General features: G+C 35.3%; 1 protein-coding gene across 2 annotated transcripts in view; it reads right to left on the bottom strand.

Moving 5' to 3' along the window:
* LOC145664431 (uncharacterized) overlaps positions 1-24,274 on the bottom strand; it is a 1,424,688-nt gene that overhangs the window by 144,181 nt on the left and 1,256,233 nt on the right. The window lies entirely within an intron of this gene.

Genomic DNA, 24,274 nt, shown 5'->3' with positions numbered 1-24,274 from the left:
CGGAGTGTTAGGACGTAAGAAACGCCTGTCAGCTACGTGAAGTTATTGGCATGTTGTTATTTTAGTTTAAGTGTCAGTGTTATGTGGTGTTCTTCCAGTATTGAAATCATCAGGACAATAAAATCAGCAGATAAGTACTAAGCTCTTATTTTTATTTTGAGATAGCTTGATTGGCTTAACTACATTCCCTTTTCAACTGACTGATCTTCATTAGTGAATAGTGAAAAATGGTGCCGAAACCAAAGGAAGGTTATTTCTGGATTAGAAAAACATACCTTTAAGGAGGAAGAATCAAGGGAACATTCAAAAACATTCATATATTAACTTTTAAAGTCATATACTGTGTATTGCTATCGACTGCACGACATTTCACATTTAAAGAAAGAAAGAAAAAAAGAACTGCTTGTAACAATTACCTCTATTGTTGAGCTCGCAGTTGAAAAGAAAGAAAGCCGATCTTGCTACTGTATTTTAAGAAGCAGGAAAGTCAAGTTAAAAATATTTTCATTATTTAAAGCTTACGTTAACAAAATAGATTATAACATTGAGATATTTATATAATCCTTACTAGTGGAACTTTTTGAGCTTAATAATTGACTGTATTTTATTGTCAGAACTAAAACATTTTAATTAGAAACGGTAAACCTTAATCTCACGCTACATTTCAAATCTTGTTTTTTCATATACGAGGTCAGGTCTATTAACACGCATTTATAATAATCTTAGCCAACTAGTCTATGTTATTTCATTCAGTGTATATTAATTCATTATTGTGTTATTAATGATATTTTATGCAGATATATACATATCTATTGTGTAAAGAGAATAAATTTATATATGCCATAAATCTTGTATGCCGGTTCTCACAAGATCAAAGAAAATGGAAGCAGAAAACATTCAGAAGTTATTGACTGGACTAAAACAGCAAATGGAGAACATGTCCCTTGAAATGAAAGAGCAACAAGAGAAGACACGAGAAGAAATGAAAGAACAAAAGAAGATACAGGAACAAATAAAAAAGCAACAAGAAGAAATAAGAGAAGAACAAGAGAAAATACGAGAACAAATGAAAGAGCAACAAGAGAAGACACGAGAAGAAATGAAAGAAGAACAAAAGAAGATACAGGAACAAATAAAAAAGCAACAAGAAGAAATAAGAGAAGAACAAGAGAAGATACGAGAACAAATGAAGGAACAACAAGAGAAAATACGAGAAGAAGTACAAAATGGAATATATGAGTTGCAAGAAGAGTTAAAGAGAGAGGCCAATAGACAACGTGACGATATGAAACAAGAAATCGATGAACGATTTGAAGTAATAAGGGATGAGATGAAGCAATTAAGCGATAAAATTGAAGACGTGCAAGAGAAGCAAGGTCAACTACACGAAGGATTAAGTGCAGTTAAAGCGCAATGCTATAACACTAATTTGAGGTTGGCTGGAGAAATATTAGCGGTTAAAGAAGAAGTAGGAGATGTGAAACGTGAACTGCAAGTAGAGTGTCAACAGATGAATAGTTCCACATTGGAGCAAGTTTCATATCATCAAGAACAAACGGAGCAACGTATGGCCGCATTGCAGAAAGGATTACAGGACCTACAAAGTAAACAAAACACTATTGAAAAGGATCTTCGTTTATTGCAAGAAACTTCTGAAGAAAATGCTCGGGAAATCCGAACAGAAGCTGAATTGCAAATTCAGAAACTGAGAACTGATATTCGAACAGTAAGATCTCATATTGAAGAGCATCCGGAACAACTCACAAGATTTGATTGTAGGAAGATGAAACAACCATCGTTAGACTTACCAGTAACTTCCATTCCTAAGTTACGAGAAAAAAGAAAATTGAATTATTCCGCTACCAGTACATCTGAAGATGATAGTGATGTTGACCGGCGAAAGGTGAGTGACGAAGAATTATTTTTAAGATCACATCACAGGCAGCGAAAGCATAACCGTCGCCCAATTAGAACGTATAATTTGGGAGATTTGAGACATTTTGTCCGTTATGATGGCTACGTCGGCTCAATGACCGCTCAAAGATTTATCCAAAGATTCGAAGCCCAAGCTCGTATCCAGGGCATTCCGGAAGAAGAATTTTTGAAGATAATACCGTTGTTGCTAGATGGAAGTCCACTTCATTGGTTTGAATTGGAACAAAGTAACTTCTACTCCTATTACGATTTTGTTTCTGCATTTTTGCGTCAGTTCCATAGTGAGACGGCAACTGCACAGCAACTTGAGGCCATCCGCAACAGACGATTTAACCCGAAGCTAGATAAGTCGGTTGTTGACTTCTGTATAGAGAAATTTAAACAAATGAAAGAACTTCAACCCGGTTTAAGTGATCCATCTCTGTTAGCAGATTTACGAAGACTCCTACCCTATGAATATCAGAAAGCAATACTCGGAATTCCTTTCCACACGATGAATGACTTTGTCTGTGCAATTCGTAACATTGAAAGCTTCAATATTAATCCACCTAAGTCTACAGGATGGAACAGAGACTCACGTATGACACAAGAAGTAGGTCGACAGCAAGAAAATACCAGCCATGGGCAACGACAAAATTATTGGGTTCGTAATGTAAATACATCTCAACAAACAGATCCAGGTCCCACATCAGGAGAAAGTTCACGGCGTTTCCAAGACTCCAGGAACGATTACTTTCGAGGAGGAGTTACGTCCCAAAGAGGCCGACGTCAGAGAAATAGAAGAGAACGATGGTATAGAAAACGTAAGAACCAGTGGAGGAACTTCAACGCATACCACAACGAGAATCAGCGAGAGCCTGAAGCTGGTCAATGGGCACGGAATAACGAGGATGAAGAAGTGCGACATGCCTATCGTGACCCTCAAGAGTTCACACAAGCGACAAGCGAAACTAGAGATGATCCACCTCTCACAAGAGAGAGACGCAATAGACCCTCACCAAGTCCAAACAGAGTGACATACCAGACAAACCCTCGTTCGGGAAACTGGAGGACTGCGTCCTCAAGGGTCAGAGACACGCAGATGAAGACAGAAATGACCCAAAGTATTGTTTTAACATACATTATTGTGGTCTTATCAATGAAGTTATCGCTTATGAATCAGATACATCGATTAATTGTGAAATAAACGACCCGACCACCATAAAGTTTTTGAAGACTCATCTTACTTCATTTATCAATGTAGACGTAAATAATTTACGCCTTAAAGCTATGTTGGATACAGGTGCAGATACATCGTTGCTCAGTTATAAAATTTGGAAGAAACTAACGAAGGATATTTATGCCGCAAGCTTGGAACAGTGTAATCATCTTAACCTGATGGATTTTACTGGTTCGAAGAAGAGGAAGATTCGTGGAAGGACAGAAATACCAGTGAAGATAGGAGAAATCGAAGTATGGGTACCAGTCATTGTGTTGGAGGTAATCAATGAAGACTTGTTACTGGGCATGGATTTCTTGACGCAAATGAGTGCCATATTGAATCTACGTGAAGGTACTGTACAGTTATCAAACCAAAATGTTAAAGTGTTGATAGATTTATTAAATAAACATTCCCTAAATTCTATCGATGAAAGTGATGAAGACACCAAGATTCATCAAATTGGATGGGTCTATTCCCAAGACAAGCAGAGAGTGGATACAAGAACTAGGCACAATACAGCTTCATGTGAAAATCTGATGCCAGATCCAAGATTTAGACTTGATTCCATGACGGGTAGTACAACTCAGTCCATGTCAACGGCAAAGGATTATGTGGTCACGGATGATCAATTACAACAAGCGGTAAACGGTGCAACTAAGCTCTCCGCAGATGAGAAGCAGTCACTTTTGAGGCTACTGAAGGAGTACAGAGATGTATTTTCACAAATGCCTGGTAGATGTAATAAATTTAAGTATGACCTACAAGTTAAAACCAACCAACCAATAATCAGGAAACAATATCCAATACCATTCGCATACCGTGAAGAAATTAATAAGCAGATACAAGAAATGTATAAACAAGGAGTTATTGAATACTCAACTTCCGAACATCATAGTCCAATCTTGGCAGTGCCAAAGCGCAACGGAAAGTTACGAATTTGTGTCGACTACAGGTCCTTGAATCCGTTTATTGAACTACAACAAGTAAAGTCGGAACGAATCACAGATCTACTAAGCTTATTCAGTGGCAAGAAATATGTGACAGGTCTCGATCTCACTCAGTCCTACTGGCAAGTTCCCATTACAGAATCTTCAAAACCCTTCACTTCATTTTCTTTCAATGGACAGTTATTCCAATTTACAGTCGTCCCCTATGGGATAAAAAATGGCTCAACTGCACTAAACGCTTGTCTACAGGTTGTACTAGGTCCTGAGCTAAAGGCGAAAATCATTAATTACGTTGATGACCTGTGCGTAATAGAAGCAACTTTTAGCGAACATTTACAAACTTTACGACAAATATTTGAGAAACTAAGAGATGCCGAAATGACTCTAAATGTGGACAAGTGTGAATTTTGTCGAGAAAATTTTAAGTTCTTAGGAAACTTAATAACACCAGATGGGATCAAGAAAGACCCAAGCGCAGTAGAAGCCATATCGAAATTTCCTGCACCTAATAACGTAAAAGAGGTACAAAGATTCTTGGGATTAGTGAACTGGCATTCTAAACATGTGGAGAATTTTGCAGTAAAAGCGAAACCCCTATATGATTTACTTCGAAAAGGAAAAAAGTGGTGTTGGACACCAGAGTGCCAAGTTAGCTTCCAGCAGTTAAAGGACGATTTGGCTAAAGATGCTACTCTTTCCCATCCTCGTCTGGATCAAACATTTTATGTGCAATGCGACGGAAGCAAAATTGGTCTGGGAAGTGTCTTATATCAAATGGAGAATGGTGAGCGCCGAATAATCGAATACTACAGTCGTACTTTAGCACCTCATGAGAAAAATTATTCTATCTCAGAGATAGAATGCCTTGCTGTAGTAATGTCTATACGAAAATGGAAACAATATTTAACAGGAGTGAAATTCGTCGTAGTTGTAGACCATAAAAATTTGATATGGCTGAAGAAAGTCAGAAGCTGGAACGCACGTTTGCATCGTTGGGCAATAGAACTACAAGCATATGATTTCGAAATCCAGTATTGCAAAGGGCGAGAAAACAATGCAGCAGATGCTTTATCGAGATCTTACGTCACGATGGAGGATAACACGATTAGAGTTAACCTAACTAAAAGTATCAACGGAGAGAAAGACGCAGGAACTCCAGAAGAATTGCGTATCGACCGTGAAGAATTTATTCGGGCTCAACGTAATGATCCAGAATACTCTCCTATTATCAAACATCTGGAAGGAACTCAGGAAGATTGCTTTGAGTCTGGGAGATCATGGAAGAAATATTACAAGATCGAAAAAGATATGCTGATGATTCAAGACTTTCATATTGATAATAGGTGGAAAGTTTGTGTGCCATCCTCATATATTGACTTGATATTGCGTCGGTGCCACAATGGTTTTGGTCATTTTGGTTATACGAAAACACTTGGTATAATTTTACAGTCGTTTCACTGGAAAGGAATGAAAAAACACTTGAAGGACTTCCTCAGGGACTGTCAGTTATGCGCTATAACGAAAGGAGACAGGCATCCACATCAGAAATTACTTTTAAATATTGAACCTGACAAGCCTAGACAAATGTTATTCGTCGACCTGATGGGGCCATATTGTCCAGGGAAAAACAAGGAAAAGTATGTTTTTACAATGCTTGATGCATATACTAGATTTTTGAAAGTGTATACTTTAAAGACATCAACATCTCAAGCAGTCTTGAAATGCATTGAACTATATATCCAACATCTCGGGAAACCAGAAATGATCATCTCGGATAATGGTCCACAGTTTCTGAGCAAGATATACATAAGAAGGCTAAACGAACTAGGTATCGAAGCGCGTTATATAACGAAGTACCATCCTCAAAGTAATCTTGTGGAACGGATGCATTCAGAAATTGTACGATTAATCCGTTTATATTGCCACCAAGATCATCGTACCTGGAATATATATATTCACAAGATTCAGGATTTCCTAAATCACACTATTTCAGAATCTCTGGGAATGACTCCGGCAGAACTGTTTCTGAATTTGAAACCATCTAACCCCATTGCTAAAGAGCTAAAACTGGATTCTGAAGATGCAACAAATACTCCGGATTGGGATGATAAATTAACCATTGCTCACCTAAAACAAGTTCAGATAGCTCATAAAAGAAACAGAAGATATAATGAGAGACAGGTTCAACGACACATGATTGAAGAACATGATCTCGTTTTCCAGAAACAACATAATTTGAGCAGTGCAATTGAGAATAAGGTTGCTAAGTTTTGTATTTTGTATAAAGGACCATTATTCTGTATCAAGAAAATCAACGAAAAAGTAGTGGAACTGGTAGATCCAAAGACAGGAAGATATGTTGGGTTATGTAATGTTGACAACCTGAAACGATGGAATCCAACTACACAAACCAGACATCAATGGTTAAAGTTGGTACGAAGATATGTGAATGATGAAGTGTGGGCTAAAATAATACAGAATCATCGAGTTCAATATTAGTTTCATAAGATATTCAGTATAGCCGTTATGATGTGTTATCTTGATTCAAGTATTGTTACATTATCGTATATTTATACAAACATTTTATCATAAACTATGTGAATAATAATCATATCATAGTCTAACTTAGAAGAATGTTACGTATAAAGGAATTAATGCTAGGTGACTGAAATAGTTACGTTTTTCTTTACTTTTAGTAAGAAGTTTATTGACTCATTTCATATGTCAGTTGTATGTGTAACGGTCATAATATATTGTCTCTTTTGTAGTTTATAATGTAATATCTACCAGAGTTGATTTACTAACATATTCGTTTAACTTTCACACATGCCAGAGTTCTCGAATATGACTCAATTTTACAAATGTGAGCATATCCGGTCCCACGTTCGGACGCCAAGTTGTGACAGTTCTTTTAACCTCATTTGTAATTTGGAGAAGATATGTGTTTGTTCCGTAGCAGTTTTGTGTTGTAAGCCACCGCTAATTGTTTTATTCTATACACGAGCGCTGGTGAACGATTATTAGTGAGTGAGACTTCGGAGTGTTAGGACGTAAGAAACGCCTGTCAGCTACGTGAAGTTATTGGCATGTTGTTATTTTAGTTTAAGTGTCAGTGTTATGTGGTGTTCTTCCAGTATTGAAATCATCAGGACAATAAAATCAGCAGATAAGTACTAAGCTCTTATTTTTATTTTGAGATAGCTTGATTGGCTTAACTACATTCCCTTTTCAACTGACTGATCTTCATTAGTGAATAGTGAAAAATAAAACAGTATAGGTTTCTGTTTCAGCTTGGGAAAATATACACAATTGCATAAGAGACTCAGAGGTAGAGGAGTTGTTGTCGAATATGGAAGTTTCATTTGAGTTGTGATAGTTCTAGCTGCCTCTTAATATTTTATTTGTAAGTAATTGAAGTCTTCAGATGTAAATATCTTATTTCTCCGTATACAAAGGTACTGTATGCTTCACATTACTTCCCACGTAGTAGATTCTTAGATTGTTTTAGTTTTTCTGTTATTTTCAAAAATGAAAATGATGAAAGAAAAAATTAATCTTGTCCGGTTTTACTTTCTTAATTAGTGAGTTTATTATATATGAGTAGGTTCTACACAGAACATTGAAATTATCTAAGACGAGATGGACAGCTCAGTAGAGTACATCTACTGGTAGAGAGTAAAAATACAAAGATAAAAGGCTTACACGAAAGGAAAAAAAATAGTTTGTAGTTAATAGTCCGTTGTAGAGATGCTGGGAGATAAATATTTGTATAACAGGATGGCATCAACTAAACTAGGGAGGCAGAATTTTAAGACTCTAATGTATGGGTTGGTTCCTTTGTAATGCAACGTGCGTTAATCCTTTAGTAGCCATACAATACAGCCCTACAGAAAAGCATTCTAACGTCTAAGGACTTCGAAAACTTGTTTCATCAATACGCACACGGATAAAGAGCAGACACCATGATACCAGACTCTTTTTTAGTTTTATGTACAAAATAGCTTTCTTCACTGCAGTTTGTTTTCATTCTTAGAGTGAAACTTTTGATCTTCGACTGAAAGTTCACAAAAGATACGACAGGTGTCGCATCACATAAAATTTAACACAATAACAACAATAGTAAATGATACAATGTATTATTATTATTATCTTATTATACCATGAATACGATGATTATAATAGACTCTGATCATCTTGAACTAGACATTTTTACAAAAAGAAGGCAGCCATCCTTACTGGTCTGGGTATGCGCTTTTAGTACATGTGATCCTGGGATCGATTCCCAGTGGTACAGCATTAAAATATGAGTGCACTTCGGTGATTACATGTCTAATATAGCCTCGATGTTGAAAAGGGATGCGCTACACTTCCACACCGAACAAACGAAATGAAGTCAATAAATCAATGCAAATTTTGTTGACAAAATTGGTAACAAAACATTTTTATTAAAATGTTATTCCCAATTCCAGCTCCGAAACCAAGAACAAGAAATCTATTATAAGCAGAAGCGTCATTTCATATTTTGCCAGCGGGGGTGGAAGCAAATTACCCCTTTCTCTCCTAAAATAATGATCCTGATTACATGTACAAGATAAACAATTACTCCATTGAGTTCTTATATATAACCTGGAAGTTTAGACTAAAGATAAAAGAATTTACTAAACGAAGCTCTTATCATATTTTTCGCTACTTACGAATATATGTTACAAGCACTTTCCCGTATATTATCCAAATTAATTGATTAATTGGTTAAAGTTTAAGAAGATGTCAGCAACGAGGTTGTTTGTCCCGTCACGATAAGGCCAATGGCCGACACAAGCTATAAACTACAAAATTTACAATAAAGTTCTGTAAACTTTAAAAAAGTGTAAATCAAATATAAGGTCTACAAAATTAAGAGAACAATTTAAACAACTATAAAAATTAAAAGAGAATAAGATGAAAAAAAGAATAAAGGAATAAATAACAAAATATATATTACGCAAATGACTCAGAAAATACCAATAACAGAAACACATTACAGGAAAAATTTAAAGAGAAAATTCCTCAGAGCACGTTAACCATTCCGTAGCACGAATAAAGGTGGGAATACAGTCGCTAAAGATCACATTATCCTCCAAAATCTGATTAACATCTTTAAGTACCCCTAAATATTCTCTGAGGTCTAAGTTTTTTGGACCTTCCACAAGAATTTCTGAATATCCAATGGCACAATAAAATCTTCACAATACAGACGGTTAGCGACATGTACTAAATAAATAGGATGAAAATGTCCGATGCAGAAGTGTGTAAGGATCACTTCATCTCGGCGAGTAGCAGGTCTGCAACTAGCCACAAAAGCTTTGGATAGAGACACAAGTCGTGAAAAACTCGAAATCGCTTTACATCAATAATTACTGAGATCTTGTATGCATCATTACCATAATTCTTGTCATACACCTTCACTCTAGCTTAATAATAATAATAATAATAATAATAATAATAATAATAATAATAATAATAATAATAATAATAAATAATAATAATAATGGACATTACAAGAACGTTATTAACCCATTACACATATAAAACGTATAAAGAGTAAAACTCATTAGATACTTGAGAGGCTTCTTATAATGACATTTTGTTTATTAAAATATGATGTAAGTAATTTAATGTTTTAGTATTGTAATGGAACTATTAATTTTCTTTATCATTATTTTGAGTTTTTCTTTTGCCACAATTCCTTTCACACAAAATATTGTTCAAATGCTTTTTCCTTAACTTATGGGCAAGTTATAGTTATCCTTAACTTATAGTTTTCCTTAACTGTGGGCTTTTAATACTACTCTTATTCATTTATTGAGGATAAAATAGATTGGATTAGATTATATAAGTATTATACACGTGAAATATATTAAAATGTATATTTTAAAAAGAAATAAAATAAAAATTAAGGACCACCGAACTAAAATTCCTCTCTCCAATTTATTAAATTAAATGAAAGTGATGCTTAATTTATTACTAAGACATTTCTTTATGAAATATGAACTAAATTATAATACGCGTTTTCGGAAAATTTACAAGAAAACTCATCCCAAGACTAAACTTCTTCTTGTTGATTCTTACTTCAAATGTCATATGACAGAGTTGTAATTATATTATATTATAAAATATAGATAAAATTACTAATCAGTTTCTGGGAAAACAATGTGTGTAAAAAAAAACTTACAACTCCTTCTGGATGTCTTCAGGAGAAATGGCTTACGTCATAACGTACGGTTATTAACGAAATACATTATTTATAAAATGGTGAACAAAATGATCTACGCAGTTTTTGTGAAAAAACTAACCCTTATGGATTTTCACTTCAAATGACATAAGCTATATTATACAGTTCGTGCTATATGTTTGTGAAATATAAACAAAATGGGTGAGAAATTATTGATAAAACCATCTGACTAATGAGTAAAATTATTTCTGAAATTTATGAATATTAGTGAATATTTATTTATGAAATATGAACAAAATGACCGAGTCCTTTTTGAGAAAATCATCCAAAAACAACTTACCCTCAAGAGTAAACTACCTTTCTAATTTTTTTGTAGAAAATACTTATATTTTATGTTTGTTAATAGTATGCTGATTTATAAAATGTAAACACCTATTTTGCCTTCTACTAAACTATCCTTATATTTGGGGTAGGAATGAAATTCGAAAAACACTTCTAGAGAAATTCATAAAAACTTAAAATATAAAATTTGTTCTGCATATGCTAAACGGCATTGTCTTTGGGCGACTGCACATGCATCTAGAAGAACAGATGCAAAGATATCCAAAATTCTTTTTAAGGCAAGTAGGAGACATAGAATTTATAAAATCGTTGAAATCTCGATTTATTATTTTAAATGGCCACCATATTGTAAAAACTCTTACTGACGTTTATTTTACAATAGATAAGCAGAGCAAAGTATTGTATACTCTTCCCGAAATCATGTATTCTTAGTCATATCAACCTGCTTGACTATAGTGTAGTAGCACTACTTCTTGGTAAAGTAAATTTTTTCTTTTTTTTCTGACTTGTAAGCCTGTGTTCGGCAGCAGCCCTATTCAACCTAAAACTCAATACTAGCAACTGAAAAACAAAAATACTGATACCAGCGCGGTCTTGAAAACAATTTTTTTTGTTCTTTTTTACTAAGTGATCAATCTCATTTTACCTCCTAGACATCTACCGAGGCATAAGTAATGTCCCTACTTCAATCAGAAGCAGTGACGACACCAGAGGGGAGAAGAGGTGGCGAAAGTCCAATACACGCCACGCTTTCCCCTCATATCTGTTTTGGTGCAGTCATTTCTTATCCCCTATAGTGTTTTTCGAGATACACTTGGATTGTGTGCTTTTACTCGGGGCCATTCCAAGAGGTCCAAAGCTAATGGGAGGGATTTCTGGAGGGAATTTTCCCAACATTCTCCCAATTTTTCTTGTTCAAATGCATTATGGGCCCCAATACGTAACACCTCTAGAAAGCTTGTTTCATTTTGAAGAAAATGAACTATAAACCATGACTTTCCAATGAACAGTGTTGATACAATAGCGGTTTCACTACGAGTCTATGATTTTCCTTATACTAACAGGGGTAATGGGCTCCAGGGACTTACTCAGTTGTCCATGGCACCCAATTTTTTGTGCATGAACATATCTTTGTTATGTTTATCGAATGGACTAATTTTGATTCGGATGTTCGGATGACACGTTCATGTCCGTTCCTTGTGAGAACAAATGTCTCACTAAATGGTATGAAGTAGGAATATTATGTTAGTAATTTTCATATTAAAAGTCCCTGCCACAGAACCTACTTTTAACATAAAGTTTAACTTGTTGATACTGACAAATAAATAGAAATAATTTTTATGAAACAGATCTACACTCAACATGAATAAAGCGATTACGTCATTAATCTATAGACGTACATTATTTACTCGAAATTTTGGAAATCTTGTGAGAATCTGTTTTTTAGTTTAACATCCCATGATTATGCACCGAGGTGAAAGGGGACACTGACGATGGGATGAATGATAATGGTAGAATGATGAAAGTGGGAGGAAATGGAAGAACCCTGAGAAAACCTCATACACGATATTTGCCCTCTACAAAGCCCACCTGGTGCACACTTGGGTCGAACCACAGACCCCACACACTAGATGTGAACGCTCTACCACTGAGACACTAAGGTACAATAGTACAATAAGAAATTCAGGATTAACAGAAAAAGGTTTTAAGAAAATATTTAGTTAGCGACATAGCGTTTTAGAGAGAAAGAAAGATAATGAAAAGTATTGGCTAAACACCACAGATATTAGCACTATTAATACAAATGAAATTTTACACAAAATGTGGAAAGTTCAAACAAAAATAGGTGCTTCAGAAAATTTTATAATTATATTAATGATAATTTAAAGAAAGTTCGAATTTTAGAAAAATCTATTGGTAAAACTATTTTTATCAGGTCAGGAAATTAACAATCTTCAATTAAGACAGTAAGTTAATAAATAAATAAATGTAATTACAGATTATTTGAAGTTAGATACTACGTAAATTTTAAAAGTAAAGCGGTTAAAAGAGAAATTTCTGATAGGAGTGAAATAGGAACAAGCTGACACAAAACGACCACATAGGCTTGCAAAATAACTGCTGTAAAAGGGTATACCTGGATTTTAGAATTAAATGAAGTAAGGGCAGGTACTCAAGGATACAGTAACTTTAAAACTGATTCTATTATAGGTACAAGTAACTCCCATTCAGAATAAGCCATGTAAAGATAAGACTGCTATTAGAGAACTCCCATTCAGAACCATGTAAAGGTAAGGCTCTTATTTTCTTGTTAACAGGTGCTGGAAAAGATGTAGTCAGTCACCACGTTCCGACTGCCAATTTACCCGATGATTATTTTACAGACACTGGGTGGGTTCTTGGACTATCTTAGAATGCATGTCGAACGGGATATAATCCCGCTTTCAGTTTCTAGAACATAGTCTAGGAAGTTAAGTAGATGAAATAAGGTAAATTACTGAAAACCAGGGAACTTCCGAAAAACGATTAGCGCACTACAGGAAATGCTAATAGTTGACAACATAAAGAACTAGCTTCGGAAAGAAACGAATGGATATGCAAAGAATTTATCTTGAAATTGAGAAGTGAAGTCAATGAAAGAAAGTAAAAATAAAAAGGACAATAAGTTGGGAAATGCAAGGATTAAAGTATGTTAATATGTTAGATATATCGAGGGAAAGATCAAGTCAAGGAGTGAAAATATTAGAACAAAAGTTACTTTAGGGTATAAAAATAAATTCATACACAGAAAGAAAAATTACTTGTATCACAAAGCAAGGTAATACCCACTTTGAAAATGTAATGAATTACAAGAAATAAGTAATAGGAGTAAGATAACTCGTTTCGAGAAATGTCAAGGATAAAGTCAAGAACAGACAGTTAGAATACTTCAACGCACTACAAATGAAGGGTATTAATTAAATTTATAGAAAAGGAGGGATAAAGCTCCGTGGATATTTCCTCAAATAAGAGATGATATGCTCGTAAAAGACCACACGAATGTTAAAAGATATTTACATCAAGGCTAAGATTAACGAGCCTCTAATGATTTGAGTATGATATCGAGCTTTCCAAGTTTTCTAGTGTGAAAAGTGAAGGCGAGTCTCACAGAACATACATGTGTACATCATAGTAAAGGATGTTAATCACAAATGAGCTATAATCCAGTTTGGAATCAAGTCAATCTTCATTCGCTTAGCGATCAATTTTGAATGATATGTATATAAAATTAATCGATTATGATTTTAAGAAAAAGTAAGTTTGCGTCCAATCAGTGATTGGCTTTTTCAACGAAATTCTTGTCAAACAGAAGTAACCGAGATCAATTATCAAAGTAAGAGAAGAAATGAATTGACTACGGTATAAAACGTGGGTGAACGCAAAACTGCCCACCGCATTTTGAAATGATCCATTAACAGTTCCTCAAAAAGCAGTAAAATCCTAACCTAGTAAACTTTTGAATAGAGAATAACAAATATGAATTCTTTCGAATTATTTTCATACGCGAGTCTTCATAAATCAAGACATTTCAGTGATTTGATTCTCGATGAGGTCAGATGATTCTTGCCATCGACTCATCATCGTTTTCTTGAATCAAGAGGTACTAAACCCAGTAGCGTGGCTAGAACTTTTTCAGGGGGAGGCCAATGAAGGGCCCAATATATATATATATATATATATATATATATATATATATATATAAAACGTGTGAATGTGTATGTTCAAGGTGAATATTTTCATCTGTTGTTCACGATTTTACTCTTTTACAGTGAAAATGTAAGAATTTACTATCACGGCATTTAAAATATGTGTGCCTGGTTGATTTAAGTGGAAGCAGAGAAAAACACTTTTAAAGGTAAAGAAAATAGCATAGATTCATGCCTCTACGTAAGAGGGTCTTTCTATTCTTGTGGGCAGCAGCAAATTTATCAACAACTTTTTCAAGATCTAATGATTTAGCAATTTTCTTCTCAATATAAAGTAATCCTAAGTTTTTTAATCTATCATAAGTCACTGAATTGCGTATATGTCTTCAATCTTTTCAAACATGAGAATGACCTTTCACATGGAGCACTAGAAACTGGTATAGTCACAGAGATGATACCTATGTGTTTTTTGTAGACACAAAAAAGATAAATGAAATTCATCAAGAAATCAGCTTTGCTTTTCTCTCGTCTTCATACAACTTAATTGTGTTTGAGAGGATTTTGAGTTCACATTTGGATATTTCCAGATCACTTCCATAATGCTGGGCCATATGCTCAACAATGCTGTAATTTAAAAAGTTTTCACATTTTGGATGCAGCGCGGCGATTGATCTAATGATTTTGCTACATGATCCAAAGCGGTTTTCCACCTCAGTGATTTGCCTTATCAATAGTGTACGAAAAGAAATGTCTCTTAGTATATTATCTTTAGAAAATTCGTTTTCTACCTCCAATGAAGGAAAAGATTCATCCAAAATGAATTTGTGATATTTCGATGGCGAATGTCTAGTTCGTTTCCACGAGTAACCCCTATTGTCTATCTGTTTCCGGCTCTGAAATTTTAAGACCATTTTCTTTGCATATCTCCAAACATTCTTGATAAATGTGTTCGAACGTTGTTCGTTGAGAGTCATATACTCCAGACCTCATCTTCGATAGCGTTTGAACTAGTGAATCTGCAAGAATCAGACCTTCCGACATATCTGCATCTATTTGAGATAAGGCGAAGCTCAAAGTTAATAGCATGGCGGCAGTCATCTCAAATTTTACCAGCCTAAAAACTTTCCCTTTTGTACAGATTACACTAATTTGCAGGATGGAATGATGGAAGTAAATAAATATCACAAGTTCCAGATTTGGTTTAACACCACATAATAATATAAATAGTTGTTTGGTATATAAACTGTATTAGTAATAATAATAAAGTACAAAGTGATGAACACGGACAAACGTTGTTAAGAGATAAACGTCGCATAGACACAGGAACTGAACTCTAACAGGACACGGATTTACCGTCCCAGCCGACTTTAAATTTTAAGCGTTGCTCTTGAAGCTTAAGTTTCACTTTAAAGTAAATGGCCAATAATTATCAGGTATCTTAACATTTCAGAAAAATGTCCCGATTTCACACTCTGAAAGTTTGATAGCATAATCAGTAACGAAACTAGACATATGTCGTAGCTGGCGCACGGGGCAACTGCCCCGGTTGCAGCCTCTTGTTTTGATCTGGCTGTAGTTCAATTAGTTTTGGTTATTTTTACCCTTGAGCTCTAAAACTGAGTAATGAATTTGCCTTTTCCTCATTAAGATGATGAAGTGAACACTCTTTGAAGCAAAAAGAGGAAATGTTTTCTTTTCCCTAATATCAAACAATATCGGAACAGACATTTCAATTGGAACTCCTTACAGCAAAAGAAGTTTATATGGCTTTTTTCTTTCTTTCGTTTGTTTATCTTCACTAGGATTTTTTTTTTTAATTTGGAGTAAATTCAAATACACAAACACTTCATACCCACACCGAATGGACAAAGCTCAGCGGTAGAACATCAGCTTAAGATTGGAAAGTTGACGTGATCGATCTCTCGTGGCTAAATATTTCAACTGAGGAGTTTGGAAATTTTTATGGCCCTATTGACTCATTTCCCTCATTTTCATCCCCTGAGCCTCGGATGTTTCAAAGCCTTAAAATAAATGCAAATGTAGTTGAAGTACCTTAACGCTACTATTCTGTAGTCGATACTAAATTAATATTGTTAGTTTTCAGATTATATTTGAAGAATAGGTATTAATTAGTATATCCTATCGGAAATTCATGTCATCATTGATTTACTGCTCTGCATAATTCCTACAATGTAATTTTCTCAGAAATACTTAATGCTTAATTTTCTCAGAAATGTATATTTTGACAAAGAACAAATGTAAATCTGTGATAAAAGTGAGTATTCACTGACTGAACTTACATAATGGAATATCTGGAATATTTGGAACTTGTATATGGACCAGTTCCACAAACTCCTGATATCTCTCTGACTACTAAACATCAGAAAATGGGATGATACAACCTTGTCACGGGAGTAACTACCACTTTTATACAAAATAGCATTACAGCTGCGACCAAGTTGTATCATCTCTGTATCTTACCTTATGCTTAGCAATCAGGAGATTATAGCACTGCTCTGTGATAAACTTCGGAATTTCTCTAGTAGTAGCAGTTTTGGGATTAAGCTACAGTTAAAATCGTTTAAAAGAAAATATTTCTGAACGATTTATTTATGAAGAATCACTGGTTTTTGTTAGCTTCACTTCCCCAGGCTTTAGTTAGTAATATAGATTCACCAAGCGCTGACTTCGGTTTCCTTGGATATCGCTAGTATCGCTTGTTAATATCGCAGCAGAAGGTTTCTACAGAGTTGGCAACGGCCAAAAGCATTAGGAAAGAGAAGGAGAAGCAGTATCAGTAGCAAAGAGTAGGTGTTGGTAGTATTCAATATCTTAATTTTCTTGAACGATTGGGATACGAACAACAGAGAGAATGACAGAAATAACAAAAACTTTTGTTCTCTTCTTTTACTGTATATTATATTAAAATCGATATTAAGATTTTTAATAATAATAATAATAATAATAATAATAATAATAATAATAATAATAATAATACCAAATTATTTAATGGATGCTACGCATTTGTTCTACGTCGCCGTAATCAATGGAAATTAATAACTTAGTTCACGAAGACTTCTTATGTCCAACACAAGTGTAATATTTTACAGCAGTGTATGCTATTTGTAAGTAAGCGTCTCTTATTTTAGTGTGACTTTCAACGTTGAAGCGAATGAGAATGCCGACTGATTTTGCTTCTTTTTCTGGTTCTTTGTAGAAAACAAAGAAGATAACCACGTAAGGGACAGAGGTTAAAAGGAACATTCAGATGGTGAGGTCAATGCATGCAGATTAATTAGATCTCCAGATTTCGATTAATTAGATCTTACTGTACTACCAACAAAAACGAGCCTGGAGCTTTTTATTCGGAACGCAGACTATTGTAACATACTGTATTCTGCAGTTGGTAATTCTGTTTCCGAGAGATATTTCGGTAGTAGTTTCACTTGTGGCCACTATTAACTGAGCGTGTTTCGACCTATAGCAGTATCAGTCTGTGTGTGGGGGCCACTAGGGAGACAAGAATTTGAGCAAGGGGACCTGGCCTTCCAGGCCCTCCCTTCGCTCCGCCACTGACTAAACCGCATTATAAAAAGGTTAGAGGATGATATGTTTTATTTATTGATTTATACATATTTCTGGGCATTACTAGAATATATGGTATTAAGCCCGTCACGTGTAAGAGATGACGTCCCGCGCTGAGCGTACTATCTGGGGGAAGAGAGGAACGAAGAAAGAAAGGAAACAGCCTCGGAACTGTGTGCTAGATACTATCCCAGTATCTGCCTGCTGTTAATGAGGAACATCCAGGAAATCTCACTTATGATGGCTAGTTTGAAAAACTTATTACACCTGTTCGACAGTGTCCGCACCGGGAAACGAACCTGGAACTACTTGCACCAAAGATGAGAGCGTTAGCGACTACTTTACCGGGGCTACAAGACGATTTGCTGGCCACGTATCACGCGGAAACGATTAAGAATCTGTTTCAGTATTTCTTCCTTTCACTCCTTTCCCCCCTTCCTCTCCGCAAAAACGTTGACACTAACACTGGGAAGCAATATGGAATGTAAATCAAAGTCAAAAAATCGAAAATCATGAGAATATCCCGTGGAAATGTGCCCTTACGAGTCAGAATAGAACAAAGGGAACTTGAAGAGATAGATCATTTCAAATATCTGGAAAGTATTTTGAAGAGAGATGTTTACTGTACTAAAGAGATTAATTCAAGAATTGTCAAAGGCAAAGAGGCATTCAACAAGAAAAGATCACTTTTACCTAGCAGACTTAATACTGGACTAAGGAAGAAGCTGGTCAAGTGCTATATATGAAGTATTGGACTGTATGGTTCAGAGTACGAAAGTTAGGGAAGAAATATTTGGAGAGCTTCGAAATGTAGTATTGGAGAACGAAGGAGAAGATAAAATGGACAAGAAGTGTAACAAATGAAGATAACACGGGTAGGAGAGAAGAGGACACTTTTAGTCAGCATATTTTGTAGAAATGCAAATTGGACATATCTTGCGGAAAAAAAAGTCTTTTTCATGCCGTTATAGAGGGGAAAGCGGAAGGAAAGCGAAGAGTAGGAAGAAGGACACAAATAATCGATGATTTGAACAATAGATGAAAATATTGGGAGTTAAAAGACGAAGCTGAAGATTGAGAGACATTTGCAGATCCGAACCTAATCCTAAGAAAGAAAGAAAAACTCATTAGTCCCAGAATCTGCCAACAGGCCGAAAACTTAATAAAATTTATTTATTTATTTATTTATTTATTTTTCTCCTGCAATTATTTGCAAATGATTGATACAGCATTGTCGGGAGTGGATTCTTTGATATAACACATTTTATTACGTGCTTTAAATGGTCTATGGGATTAATTTTTTGCGAAGATTAGAACTCAAAGCAACACAAAAATTGTGATATTAACATAGTATTTAGACAAAGAAAACTTGACTAATTATATAAAATATTTTTTTAAAAACTGATGTGCAAGAGTCAAATACATATACCAACGATCAAATTGATGATGCAATACAGAAATAGCTAAAGGAAAATAGTTACATAAGATGAAATCTTTTAGTTTTATATTTTTGATATTTTTATTCTTTTATGTTATATATATATAGGCTGCCGAAAACATGAAAAAATGAACTTTAGACACCCATAGTTGCACAACTATGGGACCTACTGTAGTCGGTTCAAAACTTCACTTGGGAACTAGTATGTGCCTTATCCAAATATCTAAGTTTCAGAATCCTAGGGTACTTCCGCAACAATTTTTATAGAAGCAGTTTGAATATGGGTACGTAATTTGAAGTACTCGCTAACTACCTCTATAAAAATTGTTGCGGAGGCACGGCAGGATTCTGGAACTTAGATATTTGGATAAGGCACATACTAGTTCCTAAGTGAAGTCTTGACCCGACTACGATAGGTCCCATAGTTTTGAAGCTACGGACTTCTAATGTTCATTTTTTCATGTTTTCGGCAGCCTATAACTCCGAAAGGAAGCATTTGTGCACCCAAGTTGGTCTATACTTTTTGTCTTATCTTGGTGTCAGGTTTCATCTCCTAAACGTTTTGAAACTCGCTGTATAAGCGTTTTAAGGTTGTATTTCATTGGAATTTGCTACATGAAATAACAGAAATGAGGTACTAATGGAAATTTGTATAGCAAAATCCAATGTATCATCACTTGGTTCAGATTTTTATGACCTGAAAGCTTAAAAAATACGCAAAAAAGGCTAAATATGATATAATACACAGGTCATAAACACAAAAGGGCTGCAGGAATAGATGCATGTATTTCGATTACTAACGGTGAAATTCTACTTATATCGGAGAGTCTAATCTTTCCTTTCGCAAGCAAATGATAAAATGACGCTACCGTTAAAATCCATGCAATTTCACACTACTAGAGCACTTGACTTCAGCAATCATGAAACTATAATCAGTGATACCAGGTTCTATCACGAAAATCTCTCCAAGGAATGTCAAATATCCCTCACACTCAAAAAATATCCGTACATAGTATAAAAGAAAGAAGGATAAGACGAGTCCTATCATAACTACTAGTGATTTTTTCAAGGAGATGGCCCAGGGGAAAATTCTCCTCCGGTCATATATCCATCGTATTCAATGTATTACCAGTATTTTCACAGAATTACTTTCATCTACCGTGTATTTAAAGTCTTCCCCGGACAGAGATGGAAATATTTTCCACCAATTTGTAACAAAGACACCGAACACAGGTATCTTTGCGGGGCAGGAGGAAAAAAAAAAAAGAAATTAAAAGACAAAGGTCGAGGTGGTGATTTCTCTTGTCAAAGGATGAATGCTATACCAGAGCAACTACTTTGACCCCCTTCACACTATAAAGTATTCCTTCAAATCCTGTAACACAAAGCAAAATATCTATAAGAAAAAGAGTTCCAAATAACCTCGTTGCTAATACTGGGAAATATATTTCCAAGTAATACATTAAACTTGTCTGAAATGTACGAAACATATGCTTTATATAACTTCTGGTCCAAATATGACCTAAAGCTAAAACATAGATCAAATATACATTTATGTGACCAATAAAAACATCATTTTTGTGTTTACATGATTCAGAAATGTAAAAAGATATGACATATCATAAAAATCTCAGAATCAGTGATCACAATTTATAATCGGAACCAGTGCAGTGGTTCAGTAATCAAACTCTTGCAAAGTTGCATTACTGGAGAGACTAGCTCTGGAATTAATAAAGACACCATGTGGACTTAATACTTTACTGCATTTGAAAAAAAGAAAGAAAAAAGTGAAGGGGTTCAAACACCTGTATTTCTACGTATAAGGACCCAACTTTCCTTTCGGAAGCAAGATCAGCGAAGAAGGATGGAACTTTTCAACTATTCTGTTTTCTTCTCGTCGTCACATACAGTTTTTCTCTTTTGATATTGTTCATCAATTGCAGGCTCCTTCGCTCTCTCCCTACCTTTTCTGGCACCATACCTTCTAGTACGTCGCTCATGATATAATTCTTTCTGAGGCAATGTCCTAACCAATTTCTCTTCCTCTTTAACAATATCTAAAACTATTTTTTCTCCCACCATTTCTAACACCCTCCCATTCATTTTCCGCTCGACCTAACTAATGCTCTCCATTCTTCTCTACACTCACATTTAGAAAGCTTCTAGTTGTTTTTCATCATTTTTACATAATGTCCATATTTCTGCCCTGTGTAGGACAATACTCTACGTGAAGCATTTTATGAGTCTTTCTTCTCAACTCTTTATTCAAGGTCACACAAAACAACTTTTCTTTTTCTTTTTTTTAATGGCTTATTTCGCCATTCCTATCCTTGCTTATATTTCACGTTCGCACGTCATATCATCATTGGGCCGCGGTGGCTCAGTAGTAGAACGTTCACCTCCGGTGCATGGGGTCCTTTGTTCGATTCCAGCTTGCGCCAAGTGAGTTTTGTGGTGGACAAACACCGTGTGCGTGGGTTTTCTCGACGTCCTCTCGTTTCCTCTCACTTTCTTCATTCCACCATTTCATTCATTTCTCATCATCATCGTCTCCTTTAGCCTAGCCGTCATAATCGTGGGACGTAAAACAAAGATTTTTCACATCATCATTAATAATATACCCAAACATCGAAAACTAGTCACCTGAACTATTTTCTCTCTTCCTATTTCTACACTTGACACCGACCGCTTCGTTCCAATCACGAGGGCTTTGGTCTTTCCAACATTAATTTTTAACCTATGTTCTTGACAGCTCTTTCTCAAGTTTTCTAGCTCACTGATTTTCTTTTGAGGTTTCACCACAAGTGCCATATCATCTGCAAACCGTACACGTCCAATCATTCTATCTCCTACCGAAATGTCCTCTTGATTATGTAGACTGTTTGTCACTACCTCTTCAAGATAGATATTAAATAATGTTGGCGAGAGACAGTACACCTTTTGAACTCCCCTTCCAATTGAGCTCTCACCTGTTATCTTCTTACTATATTCTAACACTTAGTTGTTAGTTCATATATAAGTTTCTTGTGAGTCTTCGATCTTTCCATTCTAACCCAACCTTCTTTAGAATTCCCAACAATTCCCAATTCACGCGGTCAAAAGCCTTTTCTGGATCAGTAAATACAGCATACACCACTTTCCTTTTTCTATAAACCTTTCACCGATCACCCTTAATAATCAAACTGCATCTCTTGTGCCCCTTACGTCTCTGTTCTTCCACATAACCTTTTGTCCAGTATTCAAATTTTATTTATTTATTTATTTATTTTGGTGCATACGATATGATAATAATAGTTCTACAATCCTCACAACTCTTTGGGTTTGTTTATTTAGCCATTGGTGTTATGATCGTCTTCAAGAAGTCTTTTGAGAACTCTCCTGTTTCACATGTTTCATTGCACAGTCGAAACAATTCTTTCTTGCCTTTGTCTCCCATATTCTTAATAAATTGATTGTTATATTATCTATCATGGTTGCCTCTTCATTTCTAATCTCGGATATAGCTTTTTCAAACTCATCTTGAATACTATACCTTTTATCATCTTCTCGTACTTCACTTTGTACTTCAACATCTAGGCCACACCCTCTATCTCTACTCTCACATTAGTCCTCAAAATATTCTTTCCATCTTCCTTAGACTTCACGTCTCTCGCTGACCACCTTACCCTTTTTATTTTCTATTGTCATCGTAATAGCACCTTATTTCCTCTTAAGTTCTATTAATTTCACCTCCTTGTACATTTTCTCATATTTCCCAACACTTTCCAATTCTTCTGTCCTCGCATTTTCTTTTGTAAAACTCTTCCCTTGTTCTGTCTGTTTCACTTCGTAACTTGTTTAACTTTCTGTATTATATATTTAAAAATATTTAGCAAAAATATGTTACAAATATTTAGCAAAACTATATTTACGCTCAAATCTTGTTAAAATCAAAAGTTCGTTAACTATGAATTTAATAACATGCAGTGATACAGCCTTCAGTTGACATGGTGCCAACGAAAACATTAAACTATTTGTATATTTTTCTTCCTCTCAAACTCTTCCTTTTTTAACTAGAAAACTTACATTATCTCGGCGTAAACATGTTTTTCTCGCTCATCAACATGTGGCATTGAAAAATTAAATCAATTCATTACTTGCTATATAAAATGACTTAAAGCAACATTTCGTTACTTCCATTAAATCCGCCATAAATTACATGTAAAATTAGACGGGATGAAGAACTCGGATGAAAGAAACTGTGGGAACAAGAAGTGCATGTCAGATAATGATGGAACAGGAGGCTTGGTAAATAGAATGAAAACGAGATATTCCCCTCCCTCATATATCCCATACCCCAGCCTATCTGCTTACCTACGCAGACGCTTCATAATAGAAGGACTTCTTACGCGGTCTAACAGTACGAAGATTAAAAAAAAAATATATGTACTGTGTGTGTGAGAGAGAGGGGCCTTTGTCTACCGATGGACAGTGAGCAACTAGCCCATCTATCATGGGCTTCGCCATAACGAGATGGCAGCTTCTTTCAGCGCCTTTCCATTCAGGCCTCGAACTGGCCACTGTCCACTCCGACATGCATAACGGACTCCTCTCTCGTCGAAACAACATAAAAAACTGGCTAGTGTAGCCGGCAATAAATTTGCGTTGAACATAAAGCACATTTGAGTTCAAAGTTCCCCTACATTGCGAATGAAGGGGGTAAACTGGACAGGTCACAAGGTCAACTGACCATAGCGGTTCCCTCCTTCATTGACCAAGGAAAGTCTTATCTGGAAGAAGATTGCAGAGATTTTTGAACACGTGATGCAACTACCCCTTCTTCCTTTGCTAAACCCAGGAATTAAAGTAAGCATAGAACACTGAAAAGAATTATTCGAAGATCTTAACCCTCATCTTCAATGCAAACATAGAACTTAGTTCCCTCCCCTC

The sequence above is a fragment of the Thermobia domestica genome, chromosome 11 (assembly GCF_964235325.1).
Source record: "Thermobia domestica chromosome 11, izTheDome1.hap1.1, whole genome shotgun sequence".
Classification (NCBI taxonomy): Eukaryota; Metazoa; Arthropoda; class Insecta; order Zygentoma; family Lepismatidae; genus Thermobia; species Thermobia domestica.
The sequence above is the reverse complement of the archived record's forward strand: the minus strand, read 5'-3'. Positions and strand labels throughout refer to the sequence as shown.